Source organism: Anguilla rostrata, chromosome 3 (genome assembly GCF_018555375.3).
Source record: "Anguilla rostrata isolate EN2019 chromosome 3, ASM1855537v3, whole genome shotgun sequence".
Taxonomy (NCBI): domain Eukaryota; kingdom Metazoa; phylum Chordata; class Actinopteri; order Anguilliformes; family Anguillidae; genus Anguilla; species Anguilla rostrata.
In genome coordinates this window covers 335,001-359,010 of record NC_057935.1, presented here as the reverse complement: position 1 = coordinate 359,010, position 24,010 = coordinate 335,001, and the positions used below count along the sequence as shown (strand labels likewise).

Here is a 24,010-nt window from a genome sequence, read left to right as displayed (position 1 = left end):
CCAGCCAATCAGATGGTCAATTTAAAGCACCTGATACCAGCTGCCAAGTAGCATCTGCACTGGGGGGCAGTTGAGAGGCAGGGTGCAGTGTCCAGGGGCAGTTGAGAGAAGGGGCAGTGTCCAGGGGCAGTTGAGAGAAGGGGCAGTGTCCAGGGGCAGTTGAGAGGGGGGGTGCAACCCCAGCAGTGCTCCCGGGGTTGTGGGGGACGCGCCTGTGGGGGATGTCCCAGCACAGCTAAAGCTGGGGACCCCAAGAGTGCCAGAATGGGGATAGGGTGACTTTTTTGCACCACCTCACACACCCCCCCCCGCAGGCCTCTCATGCAATCTGCTGATTTCACAGTTTAATTCTAACACATCCAGGTCATCTCAGGTCAGCCAGCGCTTGTGTCACCTTCTGGTGGCATCCAACTGTCTGGAAGGTCTGGTCTCTTTAGCAACTGTTGCTAGGGAGAGTGGGGTGTGATGGAGGGACAGGTGCTGATGCTGAGGGTCGGGTGCCCTGTAATGCACCGCAGTGCCCAGAGAGGTCATGGCAGCACTGCGGCGGTCCTGTGGCCTCATTTACTCTTTAATTATGAATGACTGCAGGGCATTGTGGGTAGTGACCGAGGCAGGAGGTTTGGCCCGGGTGGGGCCAGGTGCCAGACACCCCTGCGGTCAGTCTGATTGTGTTTTTCGGGAGCATTCCTCTGGGGCCCAGGGCCTTGGCCTGTTTTCAGGGCTTTGATTGCTTTGTTAATGCAGGGCTCCCCTGAACGCAGCGCTCTGCTAAACACACACACCTGATTCAGGCCACGCGTTCTGGCTCCGGCCCGCTCAGCCACGGCGGGTCTTCTCTCCCGCTGACTGAGTGAGATGGAGATTCACAGGTGCTCATTTCAGCTAATGAGGAGACGAATATTCATGAAAAGAGGCAATCAGGAATTTGTGAAGTGCTAAAGTGGACTAATAAATAGACAGAAACAGACATATGTTTGGAAAGTAGCTCAGATCTTTTATTCCGGGTTAGTAAGAATTTCAGCAGCCAGGCTTAGCTGGCATATGGTTTTGTACAGATTTAGATAAAGTCCAGGATGCAGTTTAATTGATGCATGTTGTCCATTCAGTAATCTGTCATTTATTTCTGTGTACATCAGGAGGAAGAGACCAAGAAAAAGCTCTGTCTCGCAATCACTGTCTGACCCTCTGATTCACTCTCTGACTCACTCTCCAACTCTCTGATTCACACTCTGACTCACTCTCCAACTCTCTGATTCACTCTCTGACTCACTCTCCAACTCTCTGATTCACTCTCTGACTCACTCTCCAACTCTCTGATGCTCTGATGTTTGTTAAATTTTTAATTTTCAAATTTTGTGATAGGAACTTCTTGAGTAAAGTTTTTGAGCCAAAGTGTGAGTCACCGCATTTGGAATATGAACATGAGGACGGAGCACGCCTGCAATAAATAATGAATGTTAATAATGCACATTAGTGCAGGATATTGCTGTAATGGTCTGTGCTGGACACCCCTCCATCTCTCCTGTTAACACATTTTCCGCGCTGAACTGAAGGAAACTCTGTGAAAACTCCTAACAGCCTGGACTGAACTCCACCAATCGGACATTTTAAAAGCCAGGCTCACCTTTCAGATTTGGAAAGTGCACATTGCCTTTATTTTACTCAAATAAAATGTGAACCAGTCGTCATATTTATTCTTTTTCATCAGAACTGACTTATTATCAATGCTATCAATAATAATAATAATAGTAAACATTTCAAAGGATAAGAGGAAAAATAATAATGAATGATGAATTTTTCCATGAAATTGCTCCCCATCCTAGTTCACCCCTTTAAGGGGGGGGTCAGAAAGCTTGTAAGCTTGCTGTAAGCAGCCTGTTTGCCCTTCAATGGTGTTGTGTTCTCATGAGATGGCTGGCGTAGTGACACACATCCTCACACGCGTGTGTGCGGTCTGATTCGATGAGAGGCGTAGTGACACACGTCCTCACACACGCGTGTGCGGTCTGATGTGATGGGAGGCGTAGTGACACACATCCTCACATGCGTGTGTGCGGTCTGATTCGATGGGAGGTCGTAGTGACACACATTCTCACACGCGTGTGTGCGGTCTGATTCGATGGGAGGTGTAGTGACACACGTCCTCACACACGCGTGTGCGGTCTGATGCGATGGGAGGCGTAGTGACACATCCTCACATGCGTGTGTGCGGTCTGATTCGATGGGAGGTCGTAGTGACACACGTCCTCACGCGTGTGTGCGGTCTGATTCATTACATTACATTACATTATAGGTATTTAGCTGACGCTCTTATCCAGAGCGACTTACAACAGAGTAACCAAACTCAGGATCAAGTCCGCATAAGTCCATTGAACAACATGTAGATAAAAAGCCTTTACTATGATGCATACAATAAGGAAAAACAAGATAGTCTGAACAAAATTTTTTTTTTTTTTTTTTTTTTTTTATAGTTATGGGAGGGGGTTTAGGGAAGAGGAGAGAGGTACACAGAGAAGAGGTGCGTCTTGAGTTTCCGTTTGAAGGTGCTCAGACACTCTGCTGTTCTGACCTCCACTGGAAGATCGTTCCACCATCGTGGGGCCAGAACTGCAAAGAGTCGAGACCTTGTTGCTGCTCGTGTAGGGGAGGAATCAGCCGCCCTGTAGTAGCCGATCGGAGCGATCTGGCCGGCTTGTAGGGTCTGATCATCTTCTGCAGATAACCAGGAGCTGACCCCTTGACTGCTTGGAAAGCAAGCACCAGTGTCTTAAACCGGATGCGAGCTTGCACTGGTAGCCAGTGGAGGGAGATGAGGAGGGAGTGACGTGGGAGTCACGAGGGAGGTTGTAAACCAGACGTGCTGCTGCATTCTGGATGAGCTGAAGGGGTCTGGTGGCTGATGCTGGGAGGCCAGCCAGGAGGGAGTTGCAGTAGTCCAGACGTGACAGTATCATGGCCTGGACCAGGAGCTGTGTGGAATAATTGGTGAGGAGTGGTCTTATTCTGCGGATATTGTACAGGATGAACCTGCACGACCGGGTGGTTGCCGCGATATTCTCAGAGAGTGACAGCCTGTTGTCGAGCACAACTCCAAGATTTCGGGCACTCTGCGAAGGGTGTAGGGAGTGTCTCCTAAAGAAATGGGGAGATGAGAAGTGGGAGAGGTAAGAGAAGGAATATGGAGAAGTTCCGTTTTGTTTGTGTTGAGCTTGAGCTGGTGTTTGGTCATCCAGCTCTGGATGTCACTCAGGCAGGCGGATATGCGATCGGAGACCTGAGTGTCTGTGGGAGAGAAAGAGTAGAAAAGTTGAATATCATCTGCATAGAGATGATATGACATGCCATGGGCGGCAATAACAGGGCCAAGGGACCTAGTATACAGAGAAAAGAGGAGGGGACCAAGGACAGAGCCCTGAGGGACCCCAGTTGTGAGGGGACGAGGAGCTGATACTGCACCGGCCCAGGCAACCTGGAAGGAGCGGCCGGAGAGATAGGACGCAATCCAGTTGAGGGCTGGTCCGCAAATTCCCAATTTTGTCAGGGAAGACAGAAGTGTAGGATGGTCAACGGTGTCGAAGGCAGCTGAGAGGTCAAGAAGAATTAGGACAGATGAACGGGATGCTGCGTGTGCTGCGTGGAGAGACTCAGTGACGGAGAGCAGGGCAGTCTCCGTCGAGTGACCGGGTCTGAAACCAGACTGCTGAGGGTCTTGGAGGTTATGTTTAGAAAGAAAAGAGGAAAGTTGGTTAGACGCAGCACGTTCGAGAGTTTTAGATAGGAATGGAAGAAGGGATACCGGTCTGTAGTTTTGGGTGAGGCAGGGGTCCAGATTCGATGGGAGGTCGTAGTGACACGTCCTCACACACGCGTGTGTGGTCTGATGCGATGGGAGGCGTAGTGACACACGTCCTCACACACGCGTGTGCGGTCTGATGTGATGGGAGGCGTAGTGACACACATCCTCACACGCGTGTGTGCGGTCTGATGCGATGGGAGGCGTAGTGACACACATCCTCACATGCGTGTGTGCGGTCTGATTCGATGGGAGGTCGTAGTGACACACGTCCTCACACACGCGTGTGAGGTCTGATGCGATGGGAGGCGTAGTGACACACATCCTCACATGCGTGTGTGCGGTCTGATTCGATGGGAGGTCGTAGTGACACACGTCCTCACGCGTGTGTGCGGTCTGATTCGATGGGAGGTCGTAGTGACACGTCCTCACACACGCGTGTGTGGTCTGATGCGATGGGAGGCGTAGTGACACACGTCCTCACACACGCGTGTGTGGTCTGATGCGATGGGAGGCGTAGTGACACATCCTCACATGCGTGTGTGCGGTCTGATTCGATGGGAGGTCGTAGTGACACACGTCCTCACGCGTGTGTGCAGTCTGATTCGATGGGAGGTCGTAGTGACACGTCCTCACACACGCGTGTGTGGTCTGATGCGATGGGAGGCGTAGTGACACACGTCCTCACACGCGCGTGTGTGGTCTGATGCGATGGGCGGCCAGGTGAGAGGTGAGTTTCCCTGGGCGATGTGCTCTCAGCAGTGTTGTTTTTGAGTTAGTCATGGTCTGGATCTGTTTTCATTTAGTCATATTTTCCTCATTTAAAATGCAAAACAAATTTGTCATTGTCATCATTCCATCTGCATTTTTGTTATGTCGCTGTCTTAATCATCATCATCAAAAAACTGGGCGTTGGTAAAAAAAGATTTGTCATAAGATTGACAAAAACAACACTGGGTTTGACTGGCACACTTCTCGCTCCCAAGTGCGGTGTTTTTGTTGGTGCTGCTGCTATTTGTAGCGCTACATTAGCAAAAAGAAATTAGGCTTTGGATCTGAATCTGGATCTGGAGCCGGAGAGGGAGCCGTATCTGAAACTGAACCCAGAGTCCAAGCTAGAGTCAGAGCTGGAGCAGGAGTCAGAGCTGGAGCTGGAGCAGGAGTCAGAGCTGGAGCTGGAGCAGGAGTCAGAGCTGGAGCAGGAGCCAGAGCTGGAGCAGGAGTCAGAGCTGGAGCAGGAGTCAGAGCTGGAGCAGGAGTCAGAGCTGGAGCAGGAGTCAGAGCTGGAGCAGGAGTCAGAGCTGGAGCAGGAGTCAGAGCTGGAGCAGGAGCCAGAGCTGGAGCAGGAGCCAGAGCTGGAGCAGGAGCCAGAGCTGGAGCAGGAGTCAGAGCTGGAGCAGGAGTCAGAACTGGAGCAGGAGCCGGAGCTGAATCTGAAGTCAGAGCCAGAGTGTACAGGTCATTGGCGGGTTGGGCCAGTGGCTGATAGCGGTGCTGTAAGTGTGTAAAATGGCGGGATTGGTGCAGTCTTCCCCATGCCAAGCACACACAGAGCCATTAAACCCCATCTTACATCACTCTATCGACTTTTCTTCTTTCCATCCTTCCATTCATCACACCCCTCCCCCCCTAAATCAGATGGGAAGAGCAGGAGGAGGAGAAAAGGAAGGAGAGGGGAGGGGGGAGAAGAAAGGAAGGTGTCAGCAGAAAGCGGATTGGTCCGCCAGACCACACGCTGTCAGGACTGTGGCCACGATGCTGGACCGGCTGCTGCCATCCTCAGATCAGGCAGAAGTGTTCAACCCTGACCCTGTTCCTTCAGTAAATATCTATCTGTTGGATTATATTAATATGTGGCCCTTTATAAATATAACAGCTACGCAGACACTGCGCATAATATGTTATCTAAATTCATGAATGCATTTCAATACCACTTTTGAATACTGCAGTTAAAATTTGTTGCATACATCATGATCTGTTATGACATTTGTCACGAGCTATAATACTTACAGTAATACTCTTTCTGTCCTTACAATAATTGAAGTTGGACTAAAATTACTCAGAGTGTTTTTATGAAACTTTGAGGGTGTATTAATCTGTAATCACTGTACTGTATTCCACAGCGATGCCTGTGTTTCTGTGTATTTGGTATGCTGCTGGGATGGGTGGAAATCGATGCCAGGTGATGGACGGGGGGGGGGGGCAGGGGCGGATGGGTGGGGGGGTCCAGAGGAGCGATGCATGGGCGGGAGAGCGGTGAGGTGTAAACCGCCGCCCTTACGATGGCGGTATGGGCGCTGCAGGCGTACAGGAAGTCATCAGCGTTAATCTCTCTCTCTCTCAACCGCTCCCCTGTGGCCGCTTTGCGTCGGCCGCCAGCCGTACGTCACACCACCCGCTAAACGGTCCGCGCGCGTCCCAGGGGCTGTGTGTCTGTGTGTCTAACCCTAACCCCACTCTGAGTCTGTACATCTGTGTGTCTGTGTGTCTAACCCTAACCCCACTCTGAGTCTGTACATCTGTGTGTCTGTGTGTCTAACCCTAACCCCACTCTGAGTCTGTACATCTGTCTGTGTCTGTAACCCCACTCTGAGTCTGTACATCTGTGTGTCTGTGTGTCTAACCCTAACCCCACTCTGAGTCTGTACATCTGTGTGTCTGTGTGTCTAACCCTAACCCCACTCTGAGTCTGTACATCTGTGTGTCTGTGTGTCTAACCCTAACCCCACTCTGAGTCTGTACATCTGTCTGTGTCTGTAACCCCACTCTGAGTCTGTACGTCTGTGTGTCTGTGTGTCTAACCCTAACCCCACTCTGAGTCTGTACATCTGTGTGTCTGTGTGTCTAACCCTAACCCCACTCTGAGTCTGTACATCTGTGTGTCTGTGTGTCTAACCCTAACCCCACTCTGAGTCTGTACATCTGTGTGTCTGTGTGTCTAACCCTAACCCCACTCTGAGTCTGTACATCTGTGTGTCTGTGTGTCTAACCTTAACCCCACTCTGAGTCTGTACATCTGTGCGTCTGTGTGTCTAACCCTAACCCCACTCTGAGTCTGTACGTCTGTCTGTGTCTGTAACCCCACTCTGAGTCTGTACATCTGTCTGTGTCTGTAACCCCACTCTGAGTCTGTACATCTGTGTGTCTGTGTGTCTAACCCTAACCCCACTCTGAGTCTGTACATCTTGTCTGTGTGTCTACAACCCCACTCTGAGTCTGTACATCTGTGTGTCTGTGTGTCTAACCCTAACCCCACTCTGAGTCTGTACTCTGTGTGTCTGTGTGTCTAACCTAACCCCACTCGGTACTGCTGAGTCCCTGTACGTCTGTCTGTGTCTGTAACCCCACACCTCTGAGTCTGTACATCTGTGTGTCTGTGTGTCTAACCCTAACCCCACTCTGAGTCTGTACGTCTGTCTGTGTCTGTAACCCCACTCTGAGTCTGTACATCTGTGTGTCTGTGTGTCTAACCCTAACCCCACTCTGAGTCTGTACGTCTGGTGTCGTGTGTCTAACCCTAACCCCACTTGAGTCTGTACGTCTGTCTGTGTCTGTAACCCACTCTGAGTCTGTACGTCTGTGTGTCTGTGTGTCTAACCCTACCCACTCTGAGTCTGTACATCTGTGTGTCTGTGTCTAACCTAACCCCACTCTGAGTCTGTACGTCTGTGTGTCTGTGTGTCTAACCCTAACCCCACTCTGACTTACGTCTGTGTCGTAACCACTCTGATCTGTGTCTGTGTCTGTGTGTCTAACCCTAACCCCACTCTGAGTCTGTACATCTTGTGTCTGTGTGTCTAACCCTAACCCCACTCTGAGTCTGTACATCTGTGTCTGTGTGTCTAACCCTAACTCCCACCTGAGTCTGTACGTCTGTGTCTTGTTATCCTAACCCCATTGATTGTACATCAGTGTGTTCTTGTGTCACCTACCACGAGTCTGTACATCTTGTGTCGGTGTCTAACCCTAACCCCACTCTGAGTCTGTACATCTTGTGTCTGTGTGTCAACCTAACCACCACTCTGATTCTGTACATCTGTGGTCTGTGTGTCTAACCCTAACCCCACTCTGAGTCTGTACGTCTGTCTGTGTCTGTAACCCCACTCTGAGTCTGTACATCGTCTGTGCTGTAACCCCACTCGAGTCTGTACTCTGTGTCTGTGTGTCTAACTAACCCACCTGAGTCTGTACATCGCTGTGTCTGTAACCCCACTCTGAGTCTGTACATCTGTGGTCCTGTGTGTCTAACCCTAACCCACTCTGAGTCTGTAATCTTCTGTGCTCTCCGCTAACCCCACTCTGAGTCTGTACATCTGTCTGTGTCTGTCAACCCCAACTCTGAGTCTGTACGTCTGTGTGTCTGTGTGTCTAACCTAACCCCACTCTGAGTCTGTACATCTGTGTGTCTGTGTGTCTAACCCTAACCCCACTCTGAGTCTGTACATCTGTGTGTCTGTGTGTCTAACCCTAACCCCACTCTGAGTCTGTAATCTGTCTGTGTCTGTAACCCACTGATCTGTACTCTGTGTTCTGTGTGTTAACCCTAACCCCACTCTGAGTCTGTACATCTGTGTGTCTGTGTGTCTAACCTAACCCCACTCTGAGTCTGTACATCTGTGTGTCTGTGTGTCTAACCCTACCCCACTCGAGTCTGTACATCTGTCTGTGTCTGTAACCCCACTCTGAGTCTGTACGTCGGTGTCTGTGTGTCTAACCTAACCCCACTCTGAGTCTGTACATCTGTGTGTCTGTGTGTCTAACCTAACCCCACTCTGAGTCTGTACATCTGTGTGTCTGGTGTCTAACCCTAACCCCACTCTGATCTGTACATCTGTGTGTCTGTGTGTCTAACCCTAACCCCACTCTGAGTCTGTACATCTGTGTGTCTGTGTGTCTAACCCTAACCCCACTCTGAGTCTGTACATCTGTGCGTCTGTGTGTCTAACCCTAACCCCACTCTGAGTCTGTACGTCTGTCTGTGTCTGTAACCCCACTCTGAGTCTGTACATCTGTCTGTGTCTGTAACCCCACTCTGAGTCTGTACATCTGTGTGTCTGTGTGTCTAACCCTAACCCCACTCTGAGTCTGTACGTCTGTCTGTGTCTGTAACCCCACTCTGAGTCTGTACATCTGTGTGTCTGTGTGTCTAACCCTAACCCCACTCTGAGTCTGTACGTCTGTGTGTCTGTGTGTCTAACCCTAACCCCACTCTGAGTCTGTAGGTCTGTCTGTGTCTGTAACCCCACTCTGAGTCTGTACGTCTGTGTGTCTGTGTCTAACCCTAACCCCACTCTGAGTCTGTACATCTGTCTGTGTCTGTAACCCCACTCTGAGTCTGTGTGTCTGTGTGTCTAACCCTAACCCCACTCTGAGTCTGTACGTCTGTGTGTCTGTGTGTCTAACCCTTACCCCACTTTGAGTCTGTACGTCTGTCAGTGTCTGTAACCCCACTCTGAGTCTGTACGTCTGTGTGTCTGTGTGTCTAACCCTAACCCAACTCTGAGTCTGTACGTCTGTCTGTGTCTGTAACCCCACTCTGAGTCTGTACGTCTGTGTGTCTGTGTGTCTAACCCTAACCCCACTCTGAGACTGTACATCTGTGTGTCTGTGTGTCTAACCCTAACCCCACTCTGAGTCTGTACATCTTTGTGTCTGTGTGTCTAACCCTAACCCCACTCTGAGACTGTACATCTGTCTGTGTCTGTAACCCCACTCTGAGTCTGTACGTCTGACTTCTTATGCCCCCATTTTGCCCTGCAGCTGGATTCATGACCTCCGTGTGCCCAGCCATAAGATGTCTGGTCTGCTGGACTGTATCTCCACTCACCTCCTCCACCCTTCTCCTGCACCCTTTTCCTCCACCCTTCTTTTATTTGTCACTGTCCCATAGTCCCTTTAGTGGTTCATCTGGAAGCGTCTCAGGGGTATCAGTCTCTGGTGTATCAGTCTCTGGGGTACCAGTCTCTGGGGTCTCAGTCTCTGGGGTACCAGTCTCTAGGGTACCAGTCTCTGGGGTACCAGTCTCAGGGGTATCAGTCTCTGGTGTATCAGTCTCTGGGGTATCTGTCTCTGGGATACCAGTCTCTGGGGTCTCTGTCTCTGGGGTACCAGTCTCTGGGGTCTCAGTCTCTGGGGTACCAGTCTCTGGGGTCTCTGTCTCTGGGGTACCAGTCTCTGGGGTCTCAGTCTCTGGGGTACCAGTCTCTGGGGTCTCTGTCTCATTCGCAGCATGTTTCTGAGGCTCAGTGGGGCTGAGCAGGAGCCTCCCTGCAGGATCATGCGGCGCGTGGCTAATGTGCTCAGAAGCACAGGCCTTATAGCGCCTGCACTCTATCTAAACATCAGGCCTGAGGGTGTGAAGCACCGGATGCTGCTTCATATCCTCCATCAGTCAGTCCATCCCAGTGCAGGGTAGCCACAGTAATAAGGAGCATTACTTCCCGATGTGCTTCAGCACAAGGAAAATGCCCCGAAAGATGAGAGTTTTTCTGGGAAATGGAGTCTGGGCCATTGGCTGAGGTAAATGTGTTTTCTTGAGCGGGGTTGGCTGCATATTCAGAGAAGGAGCAGAAGCAGGCGTCTGTCTGAGAGGCGGCTGTGATTTCCCTGTGAATTACAGATAAGTGTGGTCTGAGCGGGGGGTGCGTTCAGATCTGCCAAGGGGGTCTTTCAAATCGCTCTCCTCTGCCTTCAGGAAAGGCTGCCGAGGCCATTTTCTGAAATGCCAGCGTCTTCAACTTTAAAATATTCACAGAGCGGAACCTTGGATCCCACTGCTCCAAAAGATGTTCGACACACACAACTGATTTACCTACCGGGCTCTCAAAGTGCTCAGTCAAACGATGCGGTTTTGAAGGTTGAAAGAAATTGAAGGATGCAATGAGTTTCTGGGCGATACAAAGGAAGCCTTTAATCCATCCTTGTTATTAAGCGAATGCAGCGGAAGGGCGATAATCCATCACTGCAGTTTTCACAGATAAGAAACAGAAGCAGCAAGCCTAACATGGGTGCTGGGGCCCTTTAATATTCTGCAATGAGGAACCCGTTTATTCACTTAAAGTGCCTTTCTTGCTATCCCATCATCCTTAGGGGTCCAGCACAGGTGAGCGCTAGTGCTGTACCAGAGGAGAATGACCAGCTCATTCGGGGGGGGGGCCTTGCTTACCCCCCCCTTCTCTCTCTCTATCTATCTTTCCACCTTTTTCATTCCATCCTATTTTCTTTATCTTCCTTTTTTACTTTAAAAATCTCTCTTGCTTGCTTTCTATTTTTGTTGACATGATGTATCTCCCCTCAAACACTTGCTTGGACACACACACACTTACCATAAACCAGGAAACCATATCTCAGGTTACACAATCATTGGAAAAACATGTACAATACCAATGACTGACAGGCCAGCTGTACAGAGAAAAGAGCAGAGGACCGTATACGGGGCCTTGGGGTACACCTATAACAGGACAGTTGGAGTTCCTCTAGGTGCTGAACATCAGGAGTGGGCCTGTGCTGTCTCTGTGTTACTGTAACAGGAAGGGGGTCTGTGCTGTCTCTCTGTTACTGTATCAGGAAGGGGGTCTGTGCTGTCTCTGTGTTACCATAACAGGAACAGGAAGTGGGCCTGTGCTGTCTCCAGCTCTGATGCCATGGCCTTAGACTGGAGGGTTTCCAGCATATGATTTAATAAAGCGATTGCTTTTTTCATTAGATATTTCTGAACAGCACCATTAGGTTGTTATGAATGTATTTTTGGAGGTTGTGTACAGCAGGAAATGCAGCAATGATGTGGCAATAGGAGTGCAGCCAGTCCTCCCCTTGCTTTTAATCCCCATTCTGTGCTGAGGGTTTTGGGGACTTTCACTTGATGAACAGGAGCACGTAGCAAAGGGAGGCATTCAGCGGCAAATGGACAGAATAGCAGCGGTAAATAGAAAAGCCTGACATGCGGGTGAAGGGCAGGGATTGAGAAAAACAGATTAAATTGAACTGTTTGAGTGTGTGTGCAACAAAAACAACCTCGTCTGTCCCATCCATCGTTCTTACCCATTTATTCAGCTCAGTTTGTTTTCTGATCTCCTTTCTTTTTCCTCCCTTCTTTAGGAGAGGCTCCTCCGTCTGGCTGACATCCTTTCATTTTTCCTTCCTTTTTTCTCTCTTTTTATTTTTCCTCTCGGTAAAGGATGGGGTGAGGGGGTGACAGCTAGTTCTTATGGCTTCACGGTCCCTAGATAGCTATCTCCATCCCTCTGTCCAGCAGAGTCCATCTGTCTGTCTCTTTCTGCCAGCTCGTCTACCCCCCCCCCCCCCTCCGGTGGGACCCAGACATCCATCATCCCTCGTTCCCTCATTCCCACGTGCAGGCTACCCTCCTCCTCTCCCTGGCACTCAATTACTCTGTCTTCCCCGAGCAAGCGCCCGTGTCAAGCTACTGTAATGACTTTCTGATTATCCGTCTTTGCGTGATGAATGAGATGGAGATGTACTGCTGCGGCCAATCAGGGTTCTGGCAGCCTGCCGGGTGGGCAGGGCTCTTTGGCCAATCAGGGAGGAGAAAGGAAGGTATAATGTCAAAAATATTAAAGGCCCTGTGTGATCACTTTTTTTTTGGACATCATTTCTTAACATGAGAACTTGAGGTCTGGCACAGCGTGCCTATTCTGTAATTGATATTCACTTCAGGCTGACTTCTGATTGGCAGTCCACTAAATGCACACACTGCTGATTGGTTAGAATGTAAATACCCTGTCATTTATCCAAGTAACATGGTTTCCTAATAATCAATACCAATGCTTATGGACATATACCCATAAAGGTTACGTGTGTGACATACCTACAGTATATGAACATATAACACAGTTTCACAAATACAATGTTAGGCCTTCCACCTGTGTGTGACTGTGTGTGTGTGTCCAAGTGTACGGGTGTGCGTGTGCGTGTGTGTGTGTATGTGTGTGTGTGTGTGCAAGCGTATGTGTGTGTGTATGTGTGTGTGTGTGTGTGTGTGTGTGTAAAAATACGTCAGTCATGATCTTCACGCTGTACTGGAGCTTTGAAATTAGCCAGTCCCTCAATCTGCTCAAGCTTGTGAGTGAATGAGTCATTCAAAAAACTAATTTTACATCACAACAACTGTTAACTGCTACTTATGAAATACTATAAACATAACATAATTAGTATACTTTACTAAAGCAGATGTGATCCACCAATGCATGCTGGGAAATCAGAAGATAGCGTGTTAACAGCTGTCACTTACTCTGGTGAAAATATGAAAATAGACGTTCATTCACTGGAAACATTTTGGCTTGTAATTTCACACCGTCAAAAAACTTCATGTTTTCTGTGCATATACAGGAACATATTTTTGTGCTGTATGCACGTCTATTAGAATTTCTGGGTCTGAAATTTAAGCAGAACCTGATTTCAACCAAAGAACTTTGAATCTTTACCTGAACCAAGAATGTGCAGAATTTTAACGCTGAACCAAAATAACGCAGGATTATGATCATCAGTCAGATGGTATTCTAACCCCCCCCCCCCATAACTTAATGAAAATAAGTTAATAAACTGCCAGACTATTTTTAATTTCCCCATCATTAGATACCCTTCTTTGTAATCAAAAATAAATGATTTCTCGTAAATAAACACAAAAAAAGACATCACAACTGGCTGTGAACATGAGCGCTCTGGTCATTTATGGCCACAATCATCTACGGGCCACACAATTCAGCTTTTACTTTTTTTTTTGAAAGACATTTTAATTGTCGACACCCCCCACCCTGGTCCACGATTGTGTCCACCCTTCACCCCCCCCATCCCCCCCATCCCCTTCCCCGGTCTGTGATTGGCTCTGCCACCCCTGCGATTGCTTCTGCGATGGCTTTCACGTTGGTTCTTGTTTAGGGCCACTGAAGTCCTGGAGCTGGCTCTGCAGGATGTCTCATCCTGAGAGCGCACTGAAACGGACTCAGACGGGCCGTCTGCATAATTACACTGAGTTCTGAGCTACATTACATCACTCATCAGCTTTTTAATTGGCAAAAGTGAGTCCACAGAATCAATCCCAGCAAACAGACTAATGCACAATTCATTACACAACTGAGCAGGAGAGCAGCGGCTGGAGGGCAGCGCGTGTGTTCGCATCGCAAGCCCAGCTCCTCCTCCATGCTTCATTGGCCCATGTTCTCAAAAGCCACTAATTGAATGGTCTGTTTTATTATACAAGCAAAATAGATCCAAATAGGCTTGTTGCATTATTACCTAATCAAACCAAGCATAGCAATCTTATTGGCTAATGACATTATAGACTCATTAAATAAAAATTTTGGGAGATGCTAGGCTACGCTTGTGTGCCTCTTCTGTTTACTGACATATAATGTGCAGATTTGAAAATACTCGGTCCGGCCCAAACCAAACTGTTTATGTAAAAGAAATCAGCTGGGCATGAACCTGTGGAGCCTCGTTGGCTTCAGATCCAGGCCCATACGGATAAAACCAGCAGTTTAACTGTCCACAATAAGAGGTTAGTCCAGGACCCAAAATTTAAACATCCCCCAACCCCCCCCACCCTCGTGCCAGGGAAGCTGAAGAGGCATGGTGTCCTGGAGGAGAGGTTAATGATCCTGGCCGGGCTGGGGGGCCTGGAGGAGAAGTTAGTGGTCCTGACAGGGTTTGGGGGGCCTGCTGGTCTCCAGACACCTGAGAGATGAGGAGCACTGCCAGCCTGCCAGTCACAGTCCCCCCCAACCCCCACAACCCCCCCCCCTCCACTTATTCAGCCAACTTAAAATGCCTTTTCTGTTCCTCAATTACCCCCCGCCCGCCCAGCCTGGACACAGTAATGACATTCTGATTATCTGTCTGTAAATGAGAAATGAAACGAGTATGCACCTCTGCCAGAAAGAAAAAAGGAGATGAAAAAAAGATCGGCAAGAAGCCATTTAGAGTAAATTGAGGAGTGCTCAGCCCCGGATCTGCGAGAAGCCAAGAGGACATTCTACCAGAGCACTCGCATGAAATTACACTTCAGCTTTTAATTGACCCCATTGCAGCGGCCTATTAAAGACAAGCCTGCTTAAAAAGGCCTTTGTCACCTCAGACGATCTGCATGTGATAAGGAAGCCCTGTTGTTATTAAAAATAGATTTTATTTCTTCAAAGCCATTATAAATTACAAAGATCTTCCTTCTATGTTCTCTCCTCAGTTAGTTTTTGCCAAATGCTGGAGCTCCTTGTAGACCCCGCCCACCTTCCCTTTTCAGCCCTTTCTTTCATTTCAGGCCTTTTTCAGCCTCTTTTCAGCACTGAACGCTCCCAACAGCGGCCACAACATGAAGACGAGTGCAAGTGATGAGTGACTGTGGCCTTGAGAAGAAGGAGATCTTCACCAGAGCAGTGTAGTATGGAGACGACATAACATTAGCTCTGGTGCTGTACGTATGAAGCAGATGTGTGTGTGTGCATTAACTTTATCAGAGCACTGCTTCTCGTATGAAGCAGATGTGTGTGAATTAACTATCAGAGCACTGCTTCTCGTATGAAGCAGATGTGTGTGAATTAACTATCAGAGCACTGCTTCTCGTATGAAGCAGATGTGTGTGAATTAACTATCAGAGCACTGCTTCTCGTATGAAGCAGATGTGTGTGAATTAACTTTATCAGAGCACTGCTTCACGTATGAAGCAGATGTGTGTGAATTAACTCGCACTCCCAACATTTTCTGAGAACCTCTTGGAAAATAGACATTTGAAACTGAAAACAGAGAAAAGGCTGTTCCTTTCTTCCTGGCAAATGCTTGACCCTGATTTTACAAATTCAGTCGATGCTTAAATGGCTTTTTATGGGCATTCATGTTTGTAGTTTTGAGACCCAGAAAAAAATCATTAATGGACTGATTTCACTGCTCCCGGCCTGAAGGCAGATCGCTTTGCGCCTGAGTAACATACTTCCCTCCCCACTATTGAATATTCCTGCAGAGATGATCAATGGTTCCTTGTTTTATGACAACTAGTACAAAATGAGGAGTTTCACCTAATTATTGTTCTTCACTGAATTACTTAATTATTTCAGAACTGCTCTACTTTTGCTGAGTTAACTGCAACATTGGAGAAGTAAAGATTAATAATGTCAGTGGCGGCACAGTGTGACGTTTAAGGAGGTTGCAGGTTTGACTCTTGGGTGAGGCACTGCTATTGCTTAACCTGAATTACGCAGTAGAATATGCAGCTGTGTTACAGAACCTGTGTCAGCCACTCTGAATAAGACGGTCTGCGAAATGCCAGCAATGTCCGGAAACGTGGGTCACTGAGCAAACCAGGGAAAGTTTAAGGTAAAATGAAATATTAGGAATTGTTCCTTTACTGCTGTCTGGGCGTAAAAATGTAGTAAAATTAAGAACTGCAAACTCCTGTAATCTGTTACTAATAGGCTCAGCTGGTTAATAGCACTCAGCTCATGTTCAATCGAATTTTAACATTCAGATCAATCACTTTAATTAATATTTTTTAAGCATTACTGCTTTCTAAATGTAACAGATGTAATTGTCAGGCAGGGACCCCCGAAGGCCCTAATTGGTTGGTTATTAACGCAGGCCGCTGAGCGAATGACACAGCACACACTGAGCGCATCGCTCACCTCACATCAGTAGTACAGTGAAATACAACAGAGTGGTTTAATGATTTAAAGCCAGGACATCCAGGCATCTCTGTGTCAATGCAATTTGTACAAAGTGATGTGTGCATTTCACACATAAAAACCAGCATATTGTGAAATTGACAGTTTTCTGTTTGGACCAAAAAAGTCTGTGCCACCCTAAGGCATCATACTGGGAAGATTCCTACAGTCCTGAAAAACTGTGAATTCTTCCACAGAATCCAAGAAATTGTCATATTTGTTCTTGATATTTGTACAAGAGCGTGACAACCAGGGGTGGAAGAGACGGAATGTGTTATAGCTGTAACCCAGCAAAGCTGTAACCCAGCAGAGCCGTAATCCAGCAGTGATTTAACCCAGCAGAGCCGTAACCCAGCAGAGCTGTAACCCTTCAGAGCCGTAACCCAGCAGAGCTGTAACCCTTCAGAGCCGTAATCCAGCAGAGCTTTAACCCAGCAGAGCTGTAACCCAGCAGAGCTGTAACCCTTCAGAGCCGTAATCCAGCAGAGCTGTAACTCAGCAGAGCTTTAACCCTTCAGAGCTGTAACTCAGCAGAGCTTTAACCCAGCAGAGCTGTAACCCAGCAGAGCTGTAACTCAGCAGAGCTTTAACCCAGCAGAGCTGTAACTCAGCAGAGCTTTAACCCAGCAGAGCTGTAACCCAGCAGAGCCGTGACCCAGCAGAGCAGAGCTGTAACCCAGCAGAGCCATAACCCAGCAGAACAGAGCACATGTTTTATTAGCTTTTATCCTCTTTGTCTTTGGCTTGCCAGGTTCTGTTTTACTGGAGAAACAGAGGTGAGCAGACAGTCAAGTCAGGTCATTCAGATTTATATATCACTTTTTCTGACCGAGTCAGCACAAAGTGCTTAACAGACATTGACATGTACACACAGGTAGAGAAATACCCATGTGTACATATGAGTATAGTAAAAGAAACAGTGTTTGGACAGTGTTTGGATGCTCTGATACCCCCTGCTCTGATACCCCCACCCTGTTATACCCCCTGCTCTGATACCCCCACCCTGTGATACCCTCATGCTCTGATACCCCACGCTGTGATACCCCCTGCTCTGATACCCCCACGCTGTGATACCCCCATGCTGTGATACCCCCTGCACTGATACCCCCACGCTGTGATACCCCCATGCTCTGATACCCCCTGCTCTGATACCCCCACGCTGTGATACCCCCACAATATGAATTTCAACACTGCTGTGCTTAATTTTTTACTATTATTGTGACTATTGCAACAGTTACCGTTTTAACTATTATTAGACTTCCGTGTATTTTTCTTAATTGAATCATGGCAACCTAAAGATGTGTATGTTCTGTATGTGCTAATTGAGATTAATTACCATATGGTGTCATCATTATTTGCTTGGAAGAATGCATATTTTTATTTTCATCAAGGCTGCTTGCTAAGTTTACATCTCTTAAAAGTGTTGTAAGAAAAACTAGGCTTTGCAAGATGTGTTTTTAAAATCTGGTCAAAAGTCAAGACAGCATAGCTTAGTAAAGGATTTTGCATTTAGTATAAATGGCTCTGCAGTTATCATCTTGTGTGTGTGTGTGTGTGTGTCTGTTGATGTATATGTGTGTGTGTGTATCCTTTTGAATGTGCTCCTCCACTTTGCCTCAGTGGAACACTTAAATAGTTGAGTTCCTGTTAACATGGCAGTGGGTTACCATGTGAAACTGTTTGTGCTGCATTTAGAGAACCTGCCGCAGTTCTGCAGGGCTGCATTTAGAGAACCTGCTGCAGTTCTGCAGGGCTGCATTTAGAGAACCTGCTGCAGTTCTGCAGGGCTGCTTTTAGAGAACCTGCTGCAGTTCTGTGGAGCTGCATTTAGAGAACCTGCTGCAGTTCTGCAGGGCTGCGCTTTTAGAGAACCTGCTGCAGTTCTGCAGGGCTGCATTTAGAGAACCTGCTGCAGTTCTGCAGGGCTGCTTTTAGAGAACCTGCTGCAGTTCTGCAGGGCTGCTTTTAGAGAACCTGCTGCAGTTCTGCAGGGCTGCTTTTAGAGAACCTGCTGCAGTTCTGCAGGGCTGCATTTAGAGAACCTGCTGCAGTTCTGTGGAGCTGCATTTAGAGAACCTTCTGCAGTTCTGTGGAGCTGCATTTAGAGAACCTTCTGCAGTTCTGTGGAGCTGCATTTAGAGAACCTTCTGCAGTTCTGTGGAGCTGCATTTAGAGAACCTTCTGCAGTTCTGCAGGGCTGCATTTAGAGAACCTGCTGCAGTTCTGTGGAGCTGCACTTTGGAATGGAGCCCATGGTAATTGCAGGGTCATGAGCTCATTGATCAAATGCAACGATGAGATTCAGCTCTCAGGGTAATAATGTCCTAAAGACATAATAATGGCTCTGGGCTGGAGGGGGATTTCTGAGTAAGCTTTAAATATACAGAGAAACTGCCTGGATCAACGCTGGCATATGGAAAGAAAGAAGATTTTTCTTCTTTTTTTGCTGATGTTCAATAACGACAGACCCTTCAGGGGACCACTTCCTTAAAGATAGTCATATGCATGTCAACATCACAGCATTCCCAGTGAGATTCCCAGTGAGGTATGAAAAAGAGCCCCATTCCCAGTGAGATTCCCAGTGAGGTATGAAACAGGGCCCCATTCCCAGCGAGATTCCCAGTGAGGTATGAAACAGCCCCATTCCCAGTGAGATTCCCAGTGAGGTATGAAACAGAGCCCCATTCCCAGTGAGATTCCCAGTGAGGTATGAAACAGAGCCCCATTCCCAGTGAGATTCCCAGTGAGGTATGAAACAGAGCCCCATTCCCAGTGAGATTCCCAGTGAGGTATGAAACAGAGCCCCATTCCCAGTGAGATTCCCAGTGAGGTATGAAACAGAGCCCCATTTGCAGTGAGATTCCCAGTGAGGTATGAAACAGAGCCCCATTCGCAGTGAGATTCCCAGTGAGGTATGAAACAGAGCCCCATTCGCAGTGAGATTCCCAGTGAGGTATGAAACAGAGCCCCATTCGCAGTGAGATTCCCAGTGAGGTATGAAACAGAGCCCCATTCCCAGTGAGATTCCCAGTGAGGTATGAAACAGAGCCCCATTCGCAGTGAGATTCCCAGTGAGGTATGAAACAGAGCCCCATTCGCAGTGAGATTCCCAGTGAGGTATGAAACAGAGCCCCATTCGCAGTGAGATTCCCAGTGAGGTATGAAACAGAGCCCCATTCCCAGTGAGATTCCCAGTGAGGTATGAAACAGAGCCCCATTCGCAGTGAGATGTGAAAGGCCCAGAGGAGCTCGTTCTGATGGGTAAGTGACGCTTCTCACTGCTGTTCTGGTGTAAGTGCAGACCCAGCTGCAGAGTACCTGACAGGAGTGAAGCAGCGGTGGCAGAATCTGCCATGGCTAACGAGGCTGTGTGATCCAGCTCATAGCCATATCCATGGCGACGCACGCTTTTCGTTTCTTACATCTGCGGCTGTTCAGCCCATTCTGTCGAACACTCGCGGCAGGAATTTTACGCAGCAACCCCCGGGTTCTGAGGTCGAAATATCAAAAAGCATACAGTGGTACTGAATGAGAAGAGACAGCAGATGTGCTTCTGTGATTGTAAGACCATCCTATTGTACTAAGCATTTATGGATCAAAATGTAATTCTCTGTGTACTCAGCAAAAACACTTTACTTTCCAAAAACATATTGCATTTTTATTTCTCCTAAAATCTTCCGAGTTGAGTTTATGATAAATGAACAGTAAACTGGGAATGCTTTCCCCAAGGTGAGCCTTGCGGAGAGCCCTTGTGTTCCACAGCATACCCCCCCCCCCCCCCCGTCACACCTGTCAGAAGCCGGATAATCAAAGACAAACTGCAGAAACTCATCTGTGCAGAGATGCTTCCCGTCCTGATGCAGGCTGACGGGGCAGTTTCTTCAGTGCGTACAGCATCCTAGCATCAGCAGTTCATCTTAATAACAGTCAAACAGACCTGGTGCTTACAGGCCAACCTTTCCTCCCCTATTCCACGCACCCGGCTGCGTGCTTCTCACACCTTATTAATATGCTGTGCTGATAAAAGAATTTGATATAGCACTGTATCTCAGCTTATTCTCGGATGGCGGTCATCTCTCCCGTTAACAGAAGCACGGGTTCTGTCTGTAAGGGGAAAACTCGAGGTCAGAGATGGATAAGTGAGCAGAATTATACAACACTGTTTTACCACTGGATAAATAATATTGGCTTAAAGATAATTTACACCCATCGTAAGAGACAAGCTTCTTTCCTCCAGTCTGGGCTTGGTTAGCGCTGAAGCTAAGCAGGGCTGGGCTTGGTTAGTACTGAAGCTAAGCAGGGCTGGGCTTGTTTAGCACTGAAACTAAGAAGGGCTGGGCTTTGTTAGTACTGAAGCTAAGCAGGGCTGGGCTTTGTTAGTACTGAAGCTAAGCAGGGCTGGGGTTGATTAGCACTGAAGCTAAGCAGGGCTGGGCTTGGTTAGTACTGAAGCTAAGCAGGGCTGGGCTTGGTTAGTACTGAAGCTAAGCAGGGCTGGGCTTGGTTAGTACTGAAGCTAAGCAGGGCTGGGCTTGGTTAGTACTGAAGCTTGGTTAGTGCTGAAGCTTGGTTAGTGCTGAAGCTTGGTTAGTGCTGAAGCTTGGTTAGCGCTGAAGCTTGGTTAGTGCTGAAGCTTGGTTAGTGCTGCAGCTTGGTTAGTGCTGAAGCTTGGTTAGTGCTGAAGCTTGGTTAGTGCTGCAGCTTGGTTAGTGCTGAAGCTTGGTTAGCACTGAAGCTTGGTTAGCGCTGAAGCTTGGTTAGCACTGAAGCTTGGTTAGCACTGAAGCTTGGTTAGCGCTGAAGCTTGGTTAGCGCTGAAGCTTGGTTAGTGCTGAAGCTTGGTTAGTGCTGAAGCTTGGTTAGTGCTGCAGCTTGGTTAGTCCTGAAGCTTGGTTAGCACTGAAGCTTGGTTAGCGCTGAAGCTTGGTTAGTGCTGAAGCTTGGTTAGTGCTGAAGCTTGGTTAGTGCTGAAGCTTGGTTAGCACTGAAGCTTGGCTAGTGCTGAAGCTTGGTTAATGCTGAAGCTTGGTTAGTGCTGAAGCTTGGTTAGTGCTGAAGCTTGGTTAGTGCTGCAGCTTGGTTAGTGCTGAAGCTTGGTTAGTACTGAAGCTTGGTTAGCGCTGAAGCTTGGTTAGTGCTGGAGCTTGGCTAGTGCTGAAGCTTGGTTAGCGCTGAAGCTTGGTTAGTGCTGGAGCTTGGCTAGTGCTGAAGCTTGGTTAGCGCTGAAGCTTGGTTAGCACTGAAGCTTGGCTAGTGCTGAAGCTTGGTTAGCGCTGAAGCTTGGTTAGTGCTGGAGCTTGGTTAGTACTGAAGCTTGGTTAGTGCAGGCCCTCTAGTTGAGGGATGATTCAACTGCAGCTGAAATACAGGAGGGTCCCTAAGTTCAAGGAACCTGTCTAAGTGGCCCTGTTTACCTGAAATGGATCCACAGCCACCGGGTAATTGGTGCAAGCATTCGGTCGAGTGTTTTGTTTTTTTGTATTTGAAATGGATGCAGCCGTTTCTGTTGAGATGCACTCTCCCATTGCAGCCTCTCCATTTGGAAAGAGCTTATTAATTTAGAGGAAATGATGGTGCAGGAACAGTGTGCTTATGTTCTGAGCAGAACTGCAGATTAAAAAGAAAATTGCAGCATGAAGGTTCATTGCAAATGTATGTTCTCATTCCTTATTGTTTTTCTGATTATTTTTTAAATTATTGTGAGATCAGGCGTAATGGGAACACATTCATCAGCTGAAAGACTCGCTGGCATTTCCGGGTTGAGCAGTTGAGACGGTGCAGGTGGAGTTACCCAGCACAGTAAGCGTTTGGGGCAGAATGCGCTAATTAAAACTGGGGGTTGAAGCTGAATTTACATTCATATCTAATGTGGCAGTTGGCTCAGCATGGGGGTCAGAGAGGCCTGGTCCTCCACACCAGCCCCAGGTGCTCTAGAAGCAGAGTGAAGGTGTAAATGTCTGACGCCTGATCACCTCTCAGAGGGTATATTCTGACTGGAATAACACTGCATGGCCGAAGGAAACGTCTCACCGGTGAGAACCTCGGTGCCAGCATTTCAACAACGTAAAGCAGGGAATGATGGGAACCTGGTGCTTTACAGTGCTGAACACAGTGGCTATCTTACTTGGCAGAGTTTGGTTGGGAAAAACCAGTAATTTCTGGGGCTAACCTGGTAGAATTTGAGAGAGTTTGTTAAAGATATCGGACATGTTCATGGAAGCTGATTTAATGATAAAAGCACATTCTGCACTCAGCCAGACAACTAGAAATTAACAACGTACAAGTTCTGCGGTGTTGCTGGTGAAAAGAGACTAATGCTAATGTTATAAATCAGCCTAAGAGATATTTGGGTATTCAGTACAAATAAATACTCAATTAAGTTCTCCCCAATGTGTTTCAAAAAATTCAGTCACAATTTACATTTAAAAGATCTGCTTAGGCCCTGATTAACTATTTAATTAACAAAACTCTTACATTATGCATTGAATAATGATATGTGGTAACTTTTTTCATGGTTAGGAATTGGGAGGTGGGGAGATTTTTGTCATCTGTTAAATTGTTAACTAGCCTACTGATTAATTTAACTGTTTGGTCAGATGGCTGATTGTGGAGTCCTTTTTATAAGTAATATTAACATAAATAGATCCTTTAATTTTTCTGTTGTAAGAATCCCCTCAGACAAACCAAACAGTGGAAGTATCTGAGTGGCAAAGGAATATGTATCTTACCTGGTTCTACCAAAACAGGATTAAATGTTACCTTGGTTATCTGTCTCCAGGATAGTGTTTTAACCTTTCCTCTGTGCTAACAGTTATACATGAAGGAGACTGAAAATGAGGGACTGTAGCCTCTTTCTGCCAGTACTGTGGCTCTATACGGATCACTATCTATCATGGTAGATGCGGATGTGCTTCTGGCTTGTGTAACCTGCATAGATACGATTGTGTATCTTGTGACAGCACTAGCATATAGCAAACCATTCCAATTTTTCCCTTATATACCCCAAGGATTAAAGAAAAATTCCAAAGCATCAAAGTAGGACACAATCACAACAAAACAGCAGTAACATCTATGACTGTTTGGGTTATCTCTGTAAGCCAATGAAACCATGTCGACCATTTGGCGCACAGTTGGCTGCTGACTCATAGGTAACTTGCATTATCTGCTGTTCACTTTTGAATGGTGTTCCAAGATCTTTATTCGGCGTCCACTGCACCGCACAGAGTGGTACACCAGTGCGTTCCCCATGACATCAGCTTTCCAGCAGCACCACCATGATTACTCTGTAAATGGAGAACCTAAGGTAGCATCATGCTATGCCAGCTCAGTAGCCCTGGGAGCATCCCACTGCGGGAGCGGAATGACTGTGAGGTCACAGTTGATACCTCACAAACAGTTCATTCATTTTCATTGAGTCATTTATGTGAGGTAATATTTAAAAAACTGGGTATCGGCCGAAATAAAGCATTTATGAATGCCTTGTGAAACTGCTTATTAAACTGTTACATACTCCGCTCGTAGTTTTAGCTCCAAAGTCATACAATATTGT

The 24,010-nt window shown here is 47.6% G+C and overlaps 1 long non-coding RNA gene across 1 annotated transcript in view; it reads left to right on the top strand.

Annotated features, from left to right (window-relative positions):
* Nucleotides 1-14,331, top strand: part of LOC135249738 (uncharacterized) — a 198,092-nt gene extending 183,761 nt beyond the window's left edge. Inside the window, exon 4 of the long non-coding RNA XR_010328747.1 lies at nt 13,694-14,331. This is a non-coding gene — a long non-coding RNA (uncharacterized LOC135249738). The remainder of the gene's footprint in view (nt 1-13,693) is intronic.
* Nucleotides 14,332-24,010: the final 9,679 nt, after the last annotated feature.